Source organism: Capricornis sumatraensis, chromosome 6 (assembly GCF_032405125.1).
Source record: "Capricornis sumatraensis isolate serow.1 chromosome 6, serow.2, whole genome shotgun sequence".
In the NCBI taxonomy this organism is placed as follows: Eukaryota; Metazoa; Chordata; class Mammalia; order Artiodactyla; family Bovidae; genus Capricornis; species Capricornis sumatraensis.
This window is the reverse complement of record NC_091074.1, coordinates 115,760,570-115,775,135: the sequence shown is the minus strand read 5'-3', so window position 1 is coordinate 115,775,135 and position 14,566 is coordinate 115,760,570. Positions and strand designations below refer to the sequence as shown.

Genomic DNA, 14,566 nt, shown 5'->3' with positions numbered 1-14,566 from the left:
TCTCAAACAACACTTGTGAAAGTGCCTTCTGGTTCATGCAGAAATCTCAGCACAGCTTGTTTGGGTGAACACATGAGAGGGAAAACAAACCACTCACCTCAAACCCCCAAAACCTGACTTCCGCTCCAAATATGCCGCTACTTATTTCTCCCTTGGACAAGGCATATTTTCTCAAGAAAGCTCAGTTTCCTCAAAATAGGAATAATCTATTACTAATTTCAGAGAGTTGCAAGGATTCAATGTATTATGGATGATGAAAACCAGAAAAATAGTGTAAATGTGAGGTGTCCAGACTACATAAAACAGCTTATTTGAACCTGGGATTGCCTTCAGGGAAATCTCTCAGCTTCTGTAACTGTGTGCAAAATTGTGTGGGTTTATTTATTTTTGTGACAAATGGGCTTTCAGCTGTCATACAAGTCTCAAAGATACTGATACTATCCACAATTGAAGCCCCACCCAAATAAAGCAATAGCAGTTATTAAAACTTATCCAGCACATCCTGGTTGGTGTTCATAACATCTGAGTCACTTGCTTTCACCCAGATGGCTCATGACTTCTCGTCCCCTTACCTGGGCTCCCAAACTCTCCATTTAACAGCTTTGCTTTCATAACTACCTGTCTTCTTTTGCCCACCTATGGTCCTTCATGAAAGGAGATCAGTCCTGGGTGTTCACTGGAAGTACTGATGTTGAAGCTGAAACTCCAATACTTTGGCCACCTGATGAAAGAGCTGACTCATTTGAAAAGACCCTGATGCTGGGAAAGATTGAGGGCAGGAAGAGAAGGGGACGACAGAGGATGAGGTGGTTGGATGGTATCACTGACTCAATGGACATGGATTTGGGTGGACTCTGGGAGTTGGTGATGGACAGGGAGGCCTGGCGTGCTGTGGTTCATGGGATTGCAAAGAGTTGGACATGACTGAGCGACTGAACTGAACTGATGGTCCTTCAGCTCGCTCACCTCCCTCTCTGGTCTGCTTCCATTTCCAGTATCTGGTCTGAATTTCAGATGGCCTTAAGCCTCCGCTTTATCTATATCTTTAACTCCTTCAGCAAAATTTCTACTGCCTTGCTCTGATTCTGAGGCCCATAACCCTAGTGGCCATCCATCTACGCAGCTGCCTGTTTTAAGACAGCGTCACTTTCTTCTCTTCCTGGCTCCACTCACCTTTTCATTCAGCAAAGACTTTGGACACCTACCGTATACTGTGCCATACAATATTTAATGAGCTGATTAACATGTTCATCCAGCAACAATCATTTGAGAGCTTATTATGTGTCAGCAATGAAAAATAAATCCTATTTTTTTTTCTCCTAGAGCTTACGTATCAGTTTTAGGACAGAAAGATGAATAAGATCTGGTTGCAGCCTTCATAGTGGACACAGAATGTCTAAGATCTTGGCAGCATTGATTTCTAAACTAAGATTTTCAGCCTTTGCTTTGCAGACAATGGAGAATTGCTGAAGTTTTTAAGCAGGAAAATGACAGGTTTAAAATGATGTTTCAGAACATTCGATTTGGTGACATCTACAGGGTAGACTGGAAGTGGCAGGGCCTGGGGGCAGGGAGTCTATAACTGTAATTGTCAAGGAGAAAGACAATTAAGGTTCAGGTTAGCTTGGTGACTCTGGAAATAGAGAGGAAGATACCGAAGGGTTATGATGAAGCATCAGCATGATGGTGTGCTGAGCAACAGAATGAACAAGATTTCAGCCTCTTACCAGACAAGGCAGCAGAATTCCTATCCCATCCCTTCGGCTCGCCCGTCTGTCTTCCCCACCCCAGGTAGTCCTTTGGCTTTTAATATCTCCTTGGAATCTATTTTAACATTCAACTGCCGTGTCTCCATCCATCGCCCACATTGTCATTAGGGGACTTATTTGAGAAGGGTGAACAGTCATGGAGGAAACTGCAGACTTGGATTGCTCAGGTGGTCACCCAAAAAAGACTGTCTCAAAGGTTGTCCCCTCCTCCTCCAGTATCTAATGACCCCTTTATTCCCCTTCCCCAGGTGTAGTTCAGTGATTCCATGGGGAAAAGAGAAAAGAATCAACAGCATACCTCTGTGTGGTCTGCTTCCCCACCAGGGCCAGCAGGACTCTGCAGGGAAAATGGCAAAGACTCCCAGGGAGAGACAGCCAGCAGCAAGAGAGGAACGGGGAGGGAGGCACCATCCTCTGACCTCTGAGCCTGTCTGGTAACTACCAGTAAGCGCAGTGGATGCCCAACCCTGCAGGAAGGCCAGGGCTGGGAAAGTTCGCAGCAATGCTCGAGGCTTCCTTGTTTTCTCCATAATGATTCTCCCAAAGGAACCCCCACCCCACCCAGCAATATACCTGAAGCATTCCTGTCCAGACCAGAAAGTATATTATTAACTTCAGACTCCGCATCTGGGGTGTCTAAGTTGTGGGTACCTAGGCAGTTTCAAAGTTGCATAGTTCCCGCCCCTCCTCAACACCCCTCTTCTCAATAAACCAGCTCTTGTAAAATAGGATGTCTTTATCCACCTTTGCCAGAAACTGTCAGGTCTAAGAGTTTATCCTTCAGAAGAGTATTCCCAACACAGTGGCCTCTCTTTACTTTCCATACTTCAGACTTCCTCAAGGACTATCACACCAAGGCCTTCACTCACTTTGGGGGGCTTTCTGGAGACTGCCTCTTGCCTTTTTCTGCCCCAGGGGTAACATGTTTACCATATCCCTACCAGAGGGATTGGTGTTTTAGTGAATGGGCAGATCACACACACACACACACACACACACACACACACACACGCTACAGTTCTTCATGAATCTCTAAGTGTTAAAGTCTTCCCAGAGCATTTTGCTCTCTGGCCCTTGTTTTAATCGTGTTAGAAGTAGTGAAGGTAGCCAGGTAAGAGAGTCAGGGCAGGGTCCCCTCAGTAATGTGGTCACTTTTAAAGCCACTCTGCACCTCTCAAGTGTTTTCCTGTGCGTCATCTGATTTGGACTTCTCAGTAATCCTCTCTAGGCTCAATCCCTTACTCCTACTATGCAGATGAGTGACAGGAGCCTGATGGAAGTCGTGGGGGTCTCTGTGGAATTGTGCAACCATGACCATCAACCAGAGCTTCTCTCTAACTCTGGGGCTTTTCCCATTCAACAAATTCCTTAGGGAAGTGGTGGCTGGGGCAGGGATAACTTTCCTGACCTGATCATTTTTCCCAGAAAGTGTAAGTCTTTCGGTCGTGTCCAAATCTTTGTGACCCCATAGATTGTAGCCCACCAGGCTCCTCCATCCATGGAATTCTCCAGGCAAGAATACCCACTGGAGTGGGTAGCCATTCCCTTCTCCAGGGGATCTTCCCGACCCAGGGATCTACCCCAGGTCTTCTGCTTTGCAGGTGGTTTCATTACCGTCTGAGCCACCAGAGAAGCCCGGGTCTCTGGAGCTCATCCTAAACAGTCTACCTGTTTGCCTCTGTATATCTGTAAATCACGACTGAGACACACACACACTGGCAAATGATGGAGAATAAAGTTTAGCACTCTGCTGTAAAATTTATCCTGTGCTTACTATGAAAGTAAGGAGAGGAAGAGAAATCCCATGTTACCTACCTTCCACTTGTCAGGTATTGATGCTATGATTTTGTGTATTAACTGGAGTTTTCAAGAGAACAGAACCAATAATAGATAGATAGACAAACAGATTTAGGCAGATAGGAGGAGATTGTTTATTAGAAGTCCCATGATCTGCCACCTGACAGCTGCAGAACCAGGAAAGCTGCTGGTATTGTTCAGCATCAGTCTGGAGTTCTGAGAGCCATCACGGTTGATGAGGTAGGTCCCCCCAGCCCAAGTCTGGAGTCCTGAGAACTAGAAGCTCCAAGTCCAAGGGCAGAGATGGCTGTCCCAGCTCAGGCAAAGAGGGAAAACTCACCCTTCCTCTGTGCTTTTGTTCTCGCCAGGCCCTCAGTGGACTGAGTGACGCCCACCTACACTCACGAGGATGGCCTTTTTGCCCTCCACCAATTCAAATACTACCCTTTTCCCGAACACCCTCACAGACACATCCAGAGATAATGTTCTACCAAGTATCTTAGCCTCCCAGTCAATTGACTAGGAGTCAGTAAAATACCATTAACCACCATAGTATTCCTTAGATTCATCATCATTCAGCTCACAAATAGCAATAATGTGTTGCCAGAGTTGCATAAGGTACTATCAGATGATTATAATACAGTGTCCTAGGGGCTATGCACTCAGGGAGTAAGTATGTGCCCAGAGTAGGCACCCAAGAGCCAGTTTGAATCACTTCTTTATGCCACTTCACCTAAAAAGGCACTGATGCTCAGAAAGGTCAATTTTATATGTACTCGTATGAAACCATGACCAAGATATTTTGTTTAGCCAAGTGTAAAATGATAAGCCTATTACTATTTGTGTGGGGAATTTTTATTTTAATTTATGTATATTCTTATATGCATGTCTTTGGAAGAAAATACAACATATTATTAAGTTGAGAGTACATCCAAAGAGGATCCTGGTAGTTAGAGAAAAAGGGAGATTTAGGTTTTATTGTATAGCCTTTGTGGTATTAGAATGTTTTTGTCTGCGTATATCTATTACTTAAAAACATAAAGCATCACCATGTTAATAATCGATTGTGGTGAGATTCAAACACAAGTCTCAATATAGTTCAATAATTATTTATTGGAATAAGTATCAATATTACTGGGAATATAATATGGAGAAGCTTGGGCTGGGCCACAAAATAATTGGAAAAGCATGTAGGCAGAACTCCATGGGGCTTTCCTAGGTACAAAAATCTCCTGTAGGCCTTCCGTGAGTTCCAAAGAGCATATTCAAATGGTTCAGAGTGGTAAGGGCATGCAGAGCCAAAGGAGGAACAATCAAGAAACATAGAAACATGTATAATATCATATATGAAACGTGTTGCCAGCCCAGGTTCAATGCATGATACTGGATGCTTGGGGCTGGTGCACTCGGATGACCCAGAGGGATGGTACAGGGAGGGAGGAGGGAGGGGGGTTCAGGATGGGGAACACATGTATACCTGTGGCAGATACATGGTGATATATGGGAAAACCAATACAAGAAAAAATAAATAAATAAAATAAAGTAATAAAAAAAGAAATGAAAGTGCAGCTATAAGGCGGAGACCTGGGCTTCCCAGGTGGCACTGGTGGTAAAGAACCTGCCTGCCATGCAGAAACTGCAAGAGATGTGGGTTCGGTCCCTGGGTTGGGAAGATCGCCTGGAGGAGGAAATGGCAACCCACTCCAGTATTCTTGCCTGGGGAATCCCATGGACAGAGGAACCTGGAGGGCTGCAGTCCACGGGGTCACAAAACAGGTGGACACAACTGAGCACACACACGGTACCGTACAAAGCAGAGACCAGCCCTCTCCGGTGGATATATACAGCCATCTGATACACGCTTCTGAGTCCTTCCACAGGAGCTGAGGCTCACCTGGTGGCTCAGTGGTGAAGAATCTGCCTGCAATGCAAGAGATGCCAGCAGGAGATGTGAGTTCAATCCCTGGGTCAGGAAGATCCCCTGGAGGAGGAAATGGCATCCTACTCCAATATTCTTGCCTGGGAAATCCCAGGGACAGCGGATCCTGGTGGGCTACAGTGCACAGGGTCCTGAAAGAGTTGGACATGACTTGGTGACTAAACAACAACAGCAGGGACTAAACTCGTCTGCCCCCTGGGTGGAGAATAGTTAACTTCAAGCTGAGCACAGTACCAGCTCTTACCTCACTACCAAACAATCAAAACTTACCTGCAGCCCTCACCCCAAATTTTGCCTTTACGAAACTTTTCCCTGAAAGCCACCAGGGAGTTCAGGTCTTTGGGGGGTGAGCAGCTTATAATCCTTGCTTGGCCTTTGCAGTAAACTTTTCTCTTCTCTAAACTCCAACGTTTCTGTTTGCCTGGCTTCACTGTGCTTTGGGGCACACAAACTTGAGTTTGGCAAAAGGCTGTGTGTTCAAATGGACCAAGTACAGAGATGTTAGTGACAGTGGTGTGTTAAAAACTGGGCCTAAATTAATGCTTTCTAATTATGGTGCTGGAGAAGACTCTTGAGAGTCCCTTGGATAGCAAGGAGATCAAACCAGTCTATCCTAAAGGAAATCAACCTTGAATATTTGTTGGAAGGCTGATGGTGAAGTTGAAGCTCCAATACTTTGGCCATCTGATGCAAAGAACTGACTCATTGGAAAAGACCCTGATGCTGGGAAAGATCGAAGGCAAAAGGAGAAGGGGATGGCGGAGGATAAGATGGATAGATAGCGTCACTGTTTCAGTGGACATGAATTTGATCAAATTCCAGGAGATAGTGAAGGACAGAGGAGCCTGGTGTGCTGTACTCTATGGGGTCCCAAAGTTGGACAGGGCTTAGCAACTGAACAACAACAAAAAAGGCAGCTGGCCTATGACAAGCGTCGGGGCAGTGAGCGCAGGTGGAGAGAAAGGATCAGATTGTGGAGGTGCCTGAAATCTCTGTTCCCTCCTTGTCAGGACTCAAGCTGTCACCAGGAGAATATTATGTTTGGGAGCCATTCTTCTAAATGCGAGCGTTATTAGCAATTGTGTCAAATTGCCTTTTCCTAAAGGTCTTCCTATGGCTGCCAGAGCTTTAATGTTAATTGGACAGATTGTCTTTGGATTTGAAACACAAACTGTGATTAATGAAACAACTGCTAATGAGTTTGGCCTGAGGTGTTTCTCTACCTTTGCTTCTCCTGCTGATACAGATTTGACGAAGTCCTGCAGCGCATTTTTTGGCCACTGTGGCTGGCATAGGGAAATTGGCAGCCTGGTCTGAGAAGGATGGAAGTTTTGACCTGGATGCCATCTTTAAAATCTGTCCCTCTACTTCCCTCATCTTATGGATGAGGAAATTGAGTCTCAGAAAGGGAGACAGCCTTGTCTAAAGACAAACCAGCAAGTGGGGAGCAGAGCCAGGCTACCCTTTAGCACCAGGGTTTTACTCTGAAAAGATGTTTCGTTCCTCTTTCCTCTTCCTCTGCCTTTTCCAGTTTCTCTTGCTTGCCTTCCTCAGTCACTTTAATGATCAGACTTGGCGTGGCACTGTCTTGCCCTGTCACAGATGTGTTGTCTCTCCTCCATCTTCCTCAGCATCGGTCTTACTTTCTCATTATTGGTAGAAGTTCATTTGGTGATAGAAATGCAGGCTTGTTTTAAAATTAATTTTCATTGAAGTATAGATACTTTGCAATGCTGTGTCAGTTTCTACCATACAGCAGAATGAATCAGCCTTGCGTCGGCATATATCCCCGCCCCTTTGGACTTCCTTCCCATGTAGGGCACTTCAGGGCTTTGAGCAGGGTTCCCTGTGCTACATACAGTTTATTCTCACTAGTTATCAGCTTGATACGTAGGGTCAGCAGTGTATGGTGTCAACCCCAATCTCTCAGTTCCTCCCACCCCTTCTTCCCCCTTTGATATCCACACATTTGTTCTCTATGTCTGTGTCTCTATCGCTGCTTTGCAAATAAGGTCACCTCTGTAATTTTTTTCTAGATCTCATATATGCACATTAACACATGGCATTTGTTTTTCTGACTTACTTCTCTCTGTGTGACACTCTCTGGGCTTTAAAGTCATGGGAAACACAATCTGTGACTCGTCTCCATTGTCTATAAACTATGTGATCTTGGGCAGTATCCTCAAATCTAAAACTTGCAAAAGGATGCTTACCTTATAGGATACTGCAAGAATTAGGTAGGTGACTTACCTTATAGGATACTGAATGGAACTGGAGGAATCAACTTGCCTGACTTCAGGCTCTACTACAAAGCCACAGTCATCAAAACAGTATGGTACTGGCACAAAGACAGACATATTGATCAATGGAACAAAATAGAAAGCCCAGAGATAAATCCACACACATATGGACACCTTATCTTTGACAAAGGAGGCAAGAATATACAATGGAATAAAGACAATCTCTTTAACAAGTGGTCAACCACTTGTAAAAGAATGAAACTAGATCACTTTCTAACACCACACACAAAAATAAACTCAAAATGGATTAAAGATCTAAATGTAAGACCAGAAACTATAAAACTCCTAGAGGAGAACATAAGCAAAACACTCTCAGACATAAATCACAGCAGGATCCTCTATGATCCACCTTCCAGAATTCTGGAAATAAAAGCAAAAATAAACAAATGGGATCTAATTAAAATTAAAAGCTTCTGCACAACAAAGGAAAATATAAGCAAGGTGAAAAGACAGCCTTCTGAATGGGAGAAAATAATAGCAAATGAAGCAACTGACAAACAACTAATCTCAAAAATATACAAGCAACTTATGCAACTCAATTCCAGAAAAATAAACGACCCAATCAAAAAATGGGCCAAAGAACTAAATAGACATTTTTCCAAAGAAGACATACGGATGGCTAACAAACACATGAAAAGATGCTCAACATCACTCATTATCAGAGAAATGCAAATCAAAACCACAATGAGGTACCACTTCACACCAGTCAGAATGGCTGCGATCCAAAAATCTGCAAGCAATAAATGCTGGAGAGGGTGTGGAGAAAAGGGAACCCTCCTACACTGTTGGTGGGAATGCAAACTAGTACAGCCACTATGGAGAACAGTGTGGAGATTCCTTTAAAAATTGCAACTAAAACTACCTTATGACCCAGCAATCCCACTTCTGGGCATACACACCAAGGAAACCAGAATTGAAAGAGACACATGTACCCCAATGTTCATCACAGTACTGTTTATAATAGCCAGGACATGGAAACAACCTAGATGTCCATCAGCAGCTGAATGGATAAGCAAGCTGTGGTACATATACACAATGGAGTATTACTCAGCCGTTGAAAAGAATTCATTTGAATCAGTTCTAATGAGATGGATGAAACTGGAGCCGATTATAGAGTGAAGTAAGCCAGAAAGAAAAACACCAATACAGTATATACTAACACATATATATGGAATTTAGAAAGATGGCAATGACGACCCTGTATGCAAGACAGGAAAAAAGACACAGCTGTGTATAATGGACTTTTGGACTCAGAGGGAGAGTGAGAGGGTGGGATGATTTGGGAGAATGGCATTCTATCATGTATACTATCATGTAAGAATTGAATCGCCAGTCTATGTCTGACGCAGGATACAGCATGCTTGGGGCTGGTGCATGGGGATGACCCACAGAGATGTTATGGGGAGGGAGGTGGGAGGGGGGTTCATGTTTGGGAACACATGTAAGAATTAAAGATTTTAAAATTAAAAAATAAATAAATAAATAAAAATAGAAAAAAAAAAAAGAATTAGGTAGGTGATGAAAGTGAAATCGCTCAGTCGTGTCCAACTCTTTGCGACACCATGGACTGTAGCCTACCAGGCTCCTCAGTCCATGGAATTTTCCAGGCAGGAATACTGGAGTGGGGTGCCATTTCCTTCTCCAGGGGATCTTCCCAACCCAGGCATCGAACCCGGGTCTCCCGCATTGCCGGCAGACGCTTTACCGTCTGAGCCACTAGGGAAGTAGGTATGTGTTAAACATCAAGTATTTAGCACAAGCCTTGATGATAGTGTGTGCTCGTTACATAGTGACTTCTCTCACCTACTTTCACCTGCTTACAGAATCTAGTTTTACCCTCAGCCCTGTAGAAGCTACCACAATGCATCCTCGGGCTTATGCTTGTCCATCATTTTTATTGTTGTTCAGCCTTTAAGTCATGCCCAGCTCTTTGGCAACCCAGTTGACTTGCAGTATGCCAGCCTTCCCTGTCCTTCACTATCTCCCAGAGTTTTCTCAAACTCATGTCCATTGAGTCAATGATGCCAACCAACCATCTCGTCCTCTGTCGTCCCGTTTTCCTCCTGCTCTCAATCTTTCCCAGCATCAGGGCTTTTCCAATGAGTCAGCTCTTCATATCAGATGGGCAAAGTATTGGAGCTTCAGTTTCAGCATCAGCCCTTCCAATGTATATTCAGGGTTGGTTTCCTTTAGGATTGACGGGTTTGATGCCCTCGTAAATTTTAGTCTGAGCTTACTGGCATTCTGAACATATGCACGCTGTATACCTTTTGTCTATCATACCTAGAAATGCACAGTTATTTTTAAAAGGAAAATAGAGACAGAACTAAGCTCAATAGAGGAAAAAAAAGCTAAAATTAAAAGTATATTCTTAAATTAAAGGAACAAACAATGGAATGTGCTCTAAGGGAATACTAAAGAGAATGTCGCAATATCGGGCCCAAATATTTGCTCTTTGGAAGAACAGATATAGTTTCAACATCTTTGCAGGGGTAGAAAGTATAGCTTTGGTCCTATTTCTCCCTATAGATTTCAATGTATTTGAAATTCCTTATAATGAAGACATTCATTTAGGTTATCATGTCTCCTTGAGGAATTGACTCTTTATCATTTGAAATGTCCCTCTTTATTAGTATCTCTGGTCTTAAAATTGACTCTGTTTGATATCAATAAAGTAACTCCAATTTTCCTTGGTTTAAAGTTTGTATCGTGAGCTTCTCTAGATCTTAAGGAAATGTGACTCTTGTAAGTAGTGTATGTTTGGGACTATGTTTTTTTTTTTTAGTCTAGCCTGAAATGTTTTCCCATTTTAATCAAAGTATTTACTCCATTTACATTTAGTATAATCACTAATATGATTGGGTTTAAGCTAACCATTTTGTTAATTGTTTCCTATTAATAGATTCTGTTCTTTGTTTCTATGTCACTTGAATCCTTTTGGAGTTGCTATTGTTGTTCAGTCTCTAAATTGTGTCTGACTCTTTCAACCCCGTGGACCGCAGCACTCCAGGCTTCTCTGTCCTTCAACATCTCCCGGAGTTTGCACTTGACTCATGAGTCTGGTAGGCTGCAGTCCATGGGGTCGCTAGGAGTCAGACCCAACTGAGCAACTTCTCTTTCACTTTACACTTTCATGCATTGGAGAAGGAAATGGCACCCCACTCCAGTGTTCTTGCCTGGAAAATCCCATGGATGGAGGAGACTTGCCTGGAGAATCCCAGGGACAGGGGAGCCTGGTGGGCTGCCATCTCTGGGGTCTCACAGAGTCAGACACGACTGAAGTGACTTAGCAGCAGCAGCAGCATGAGTCTGAGCAAACTCCGGGAGATGCTTCTTTGTTTTGTTTGTTACTCTATGATTAAAATATATATCCTTAACTTCTCATAATATATATTAAATTAATATTTTATCATATATACATTGTAAGAACTTTACTACAGTATAATTTCATGTACACTCCCTCTCATCCTTCTTTTATCATGTATTTTATTGCTTTGTATAATATAAACACCAAACATATTATTATTTTGTCGAGTCAATTAACTTCTAAATAATTTAAGAAAAAAGATATTTTTATATGTGTTTACCCACACATTTACTATTTTCAGTTCTCTTCACTACTCTCTGTACATGTGAATTTTTATCTGTTTGATTTTTCATTACACTTAAATAATTTCCTTTGTATTTTTTGGAGTGGAAAAAATGCTCTCTCAGCTTATGTTTGTCTGAAATTATATTTATTTTATGGAATAGGAAATGGCTACCCACTCAAGTATTCTTGCCTGGAAAATCCCATGAACAGAGGAGCCTGGCAAACTATAGTCCATATAGTCGCAAAAGTTGGACATGACTGAGCAAATGAACATATTTATTTCAACTTCAATTTTACAGTGAATTTTCATTGGATACATAATTCTAGTTAACAATTATTTTGATTATTGTTTTTCTCAGCATGTTAAAGGTCATCACACTGATTTCTATTTTCCGTTGTTTCTGGCAAGAATTTAGCCAGCATTCCCTGTAGGTATATGCATTTTTTCTCTCTGCCATTGAGATTTTTCTCCAGTCTCTTTTTTTCTTGCTATAAGTAGTTTAAATTTGATGTGCTTGTGTGTGGTTTTCTTCACATTTTTCCTGCTTGAAATTTTCTAAATTTCTTGAATCTTTGTTTCTATTTCTGATTAAATGTGAACTATTTTTTACCAGTCTTTCTTGACATATCTTTCTGCCTTATTTTTTCCTTCATCTCCTTTTGAGATTTCAATTAACATACACTAGTCACATGACATTTTATCACAAGTCATTCAGGCTCTATTATTTTCTTTTCAATCTACTGTTCAACCAATGTTTTTTCTTTTTACTTTTCAGGTAGCAAATTTTTACTTTTCAGTTTTAGAGTATTCATTTGGTTCATTTGGTTTAGTTTTTTTTTTTCTCATTAAACTTTTTTTAATGGGTCTCAAATTCTGTGACAGATTTTTGGTCAAGTTGTTTTCATTAAAAAGTACTGATTTTAAAAACTAATAACTTAAACTGCCACACACAAAACATATGGTCCACAAAAACATTCTCCTTTCTTTCTGAAGGTTTTATGATGCATTGTTATCATTAACCAGTCTTTTACTATTAAACTTAAATGGCCAATTGAGACAAACAGTTCTGAGACCTTTCTTCCTCCACCGATTAAGACTGGGGTGGCGGGTATTGGGGATAATATTCATTTAGCCTTCTGAGCTTTCTGGGCAGACTTGGTGACCTTGCCAGCTCCAGCTGCCTCTTGTCCACTGCTTTGATGACACCCACAGCGACTGTCTGTCTCATGTCACGCATAGCAAAATGGCCCAGGGGAGGATAATCAGAGAAGCTCTCGACACACATAGGCTTGCCAGGAACCATATCAACGATGACAGCGTCACCAGATTTCAAGAATTTAGGGCCATCTTCCAGCTTTTTCCCAGAACAACGATCAATCTTCCCCTTCAGCTCAGCAAACTTGCAAGCAATGTGAGCTGTGTGACAGTCCAGCACAGGTGCATGTCCAGCACTGATCTGGCCTGGATGGTTCAAAACAATCACCTGAGCTGTGAAGCCAGCAGCTTCCATGGGTGGATCATTTTTGCTGTCACCAGCCACATTGCCACGACGGACATCTTTGACAGACACGTTCTTGACATTGAAGCCCACATTGTCCCCAGGAAGGGCTTCACTCAATGCTTCATGGTGCATTTCTACAGACTTCACTTCAGTTGTTACATTGACTGGAGCAAAGGTGACGACCATGCCAGGTTTGAGAACACCAGTCTCCACACGACCCACAGGGACAGTACCAATACCACCAATTTTATAGACATCCTGGAGAGGCAACGCAAGGGTTTGTCAGTTGGGCGAGTTGGTGGCAGGATGCAATCCAGAGCTTCAAGCAGGGTGGTCCCACTGGCATTGCCGTCCTTACAGGTGACTTTCCATCCCTTGAACCATGGCATGTTAGCACTTGGCTCCAGCACGTTGTCACCATTCCATCCAGAAACTGGCACAAATGCTACTGTGTGGAGTTGTAGCCAGTTGTCTTAATGTAGGTGCTGACTTCCTTAACAATTTCCTCGTATCTCTTCTGGCTGTAGGGTGGCTCCGTGGAATCCATTTTAACTCCAACAATTAGTTGTTTCACACCCAGGGGGTAAGCCAGAAGGACATGCTCACGGATCTGCCCGTTCTTGGAGATACCGGCTTCAAATTCACCAACACCAGCAGCAACAATCAGGACAGTGCAGTTAGCCTGGGATGTGCCTGTAGTCATGTTTTTGAAGTCTCTGTGTCCTGGGGCATCAGTGATGGTAACATAGTACTTGCTGGTCTCAAATTTCCACAGGGAGATATCAATGGTGATACCGCGCTCACGTTCAGCTTTCAGTTTGTCCAAGACCCAGGCATATTTGAAGGAGCCCTTTCCCATCTCGGCAGCCTCCTTCTCGAACTTTTCAATTGTTCTCTTGTCGATGCCGCCACACTTGTAGATCAGATGGCCAGTCGTGGTAGACTTCCCTGAATCTACGTGCCCAATGACTACCATGTTGATGTGGGTCTTCTCCTTTCCCATTTTGGCTTAGGTTTAATGGTGGTTTCCACGACACCTGTGTCCTGGCAGCAAACCCATTGCGAAAAAGCCATTTGGTTTAGTTTTAATATTTTCCTCAAATTCCACAAATATTCACTAATTAAAGTTTTGCTGAAAATTCTTTAACTTATTTCTCTGTTTTTAAATCTGTGTCTGCTAATTATAATATTTTGGTTGTCAGCGTTTCCATGGAATGATTTGTTTTTGACTACAGATCACATTGCTATGTTTAGGATGTCTAATGATTACAAGCATACCTCATTTTATTTTGCTTTTCTTTATTCTTTGCCTTTATTGCACTTTGCCACAGTATCGAAGATTTCTGGCAACCCTGCTGTCAAGCAAATCTATAAGAGCATCGTTTCCAACAGTGTTCGCTCACTCTATGCCTCTGTGTCAAATTTTGGTAATTCTCACAATATTTAAGACTTTTCCATTATTATTACATGTGTTATGATGATCTGTGATCAGTGACCTTCAATGTTGCTATTGCAAAAAGATTATGGCTCACCAAAGGCTCAGAAGATGGCTAGCATGTTTTAGCAATAAAGTATTTTTTAGTTTAGATATGTGTATTTTTTGGCAAAATGCTACTGAATACTTAGAAGACTGGAGTATAGTGTAAATATAACTTTTATGTGCATTG

General features: G+C 42.4%; 1 pseudogene; it reads right to left on the bottom strand.

The window, feature by feature from the left end:
- Positions 1-12,522: 12,522 nt before the first annotated feature.
- LOC138081177 (elongation factor 1-alpha 1 pseudogene) lies at positions 12,523-13,902 on the bottom strand (annotated as a pseudogene).
- Positions 13,903-14,566: the final 664 nt, after the last annotated feature.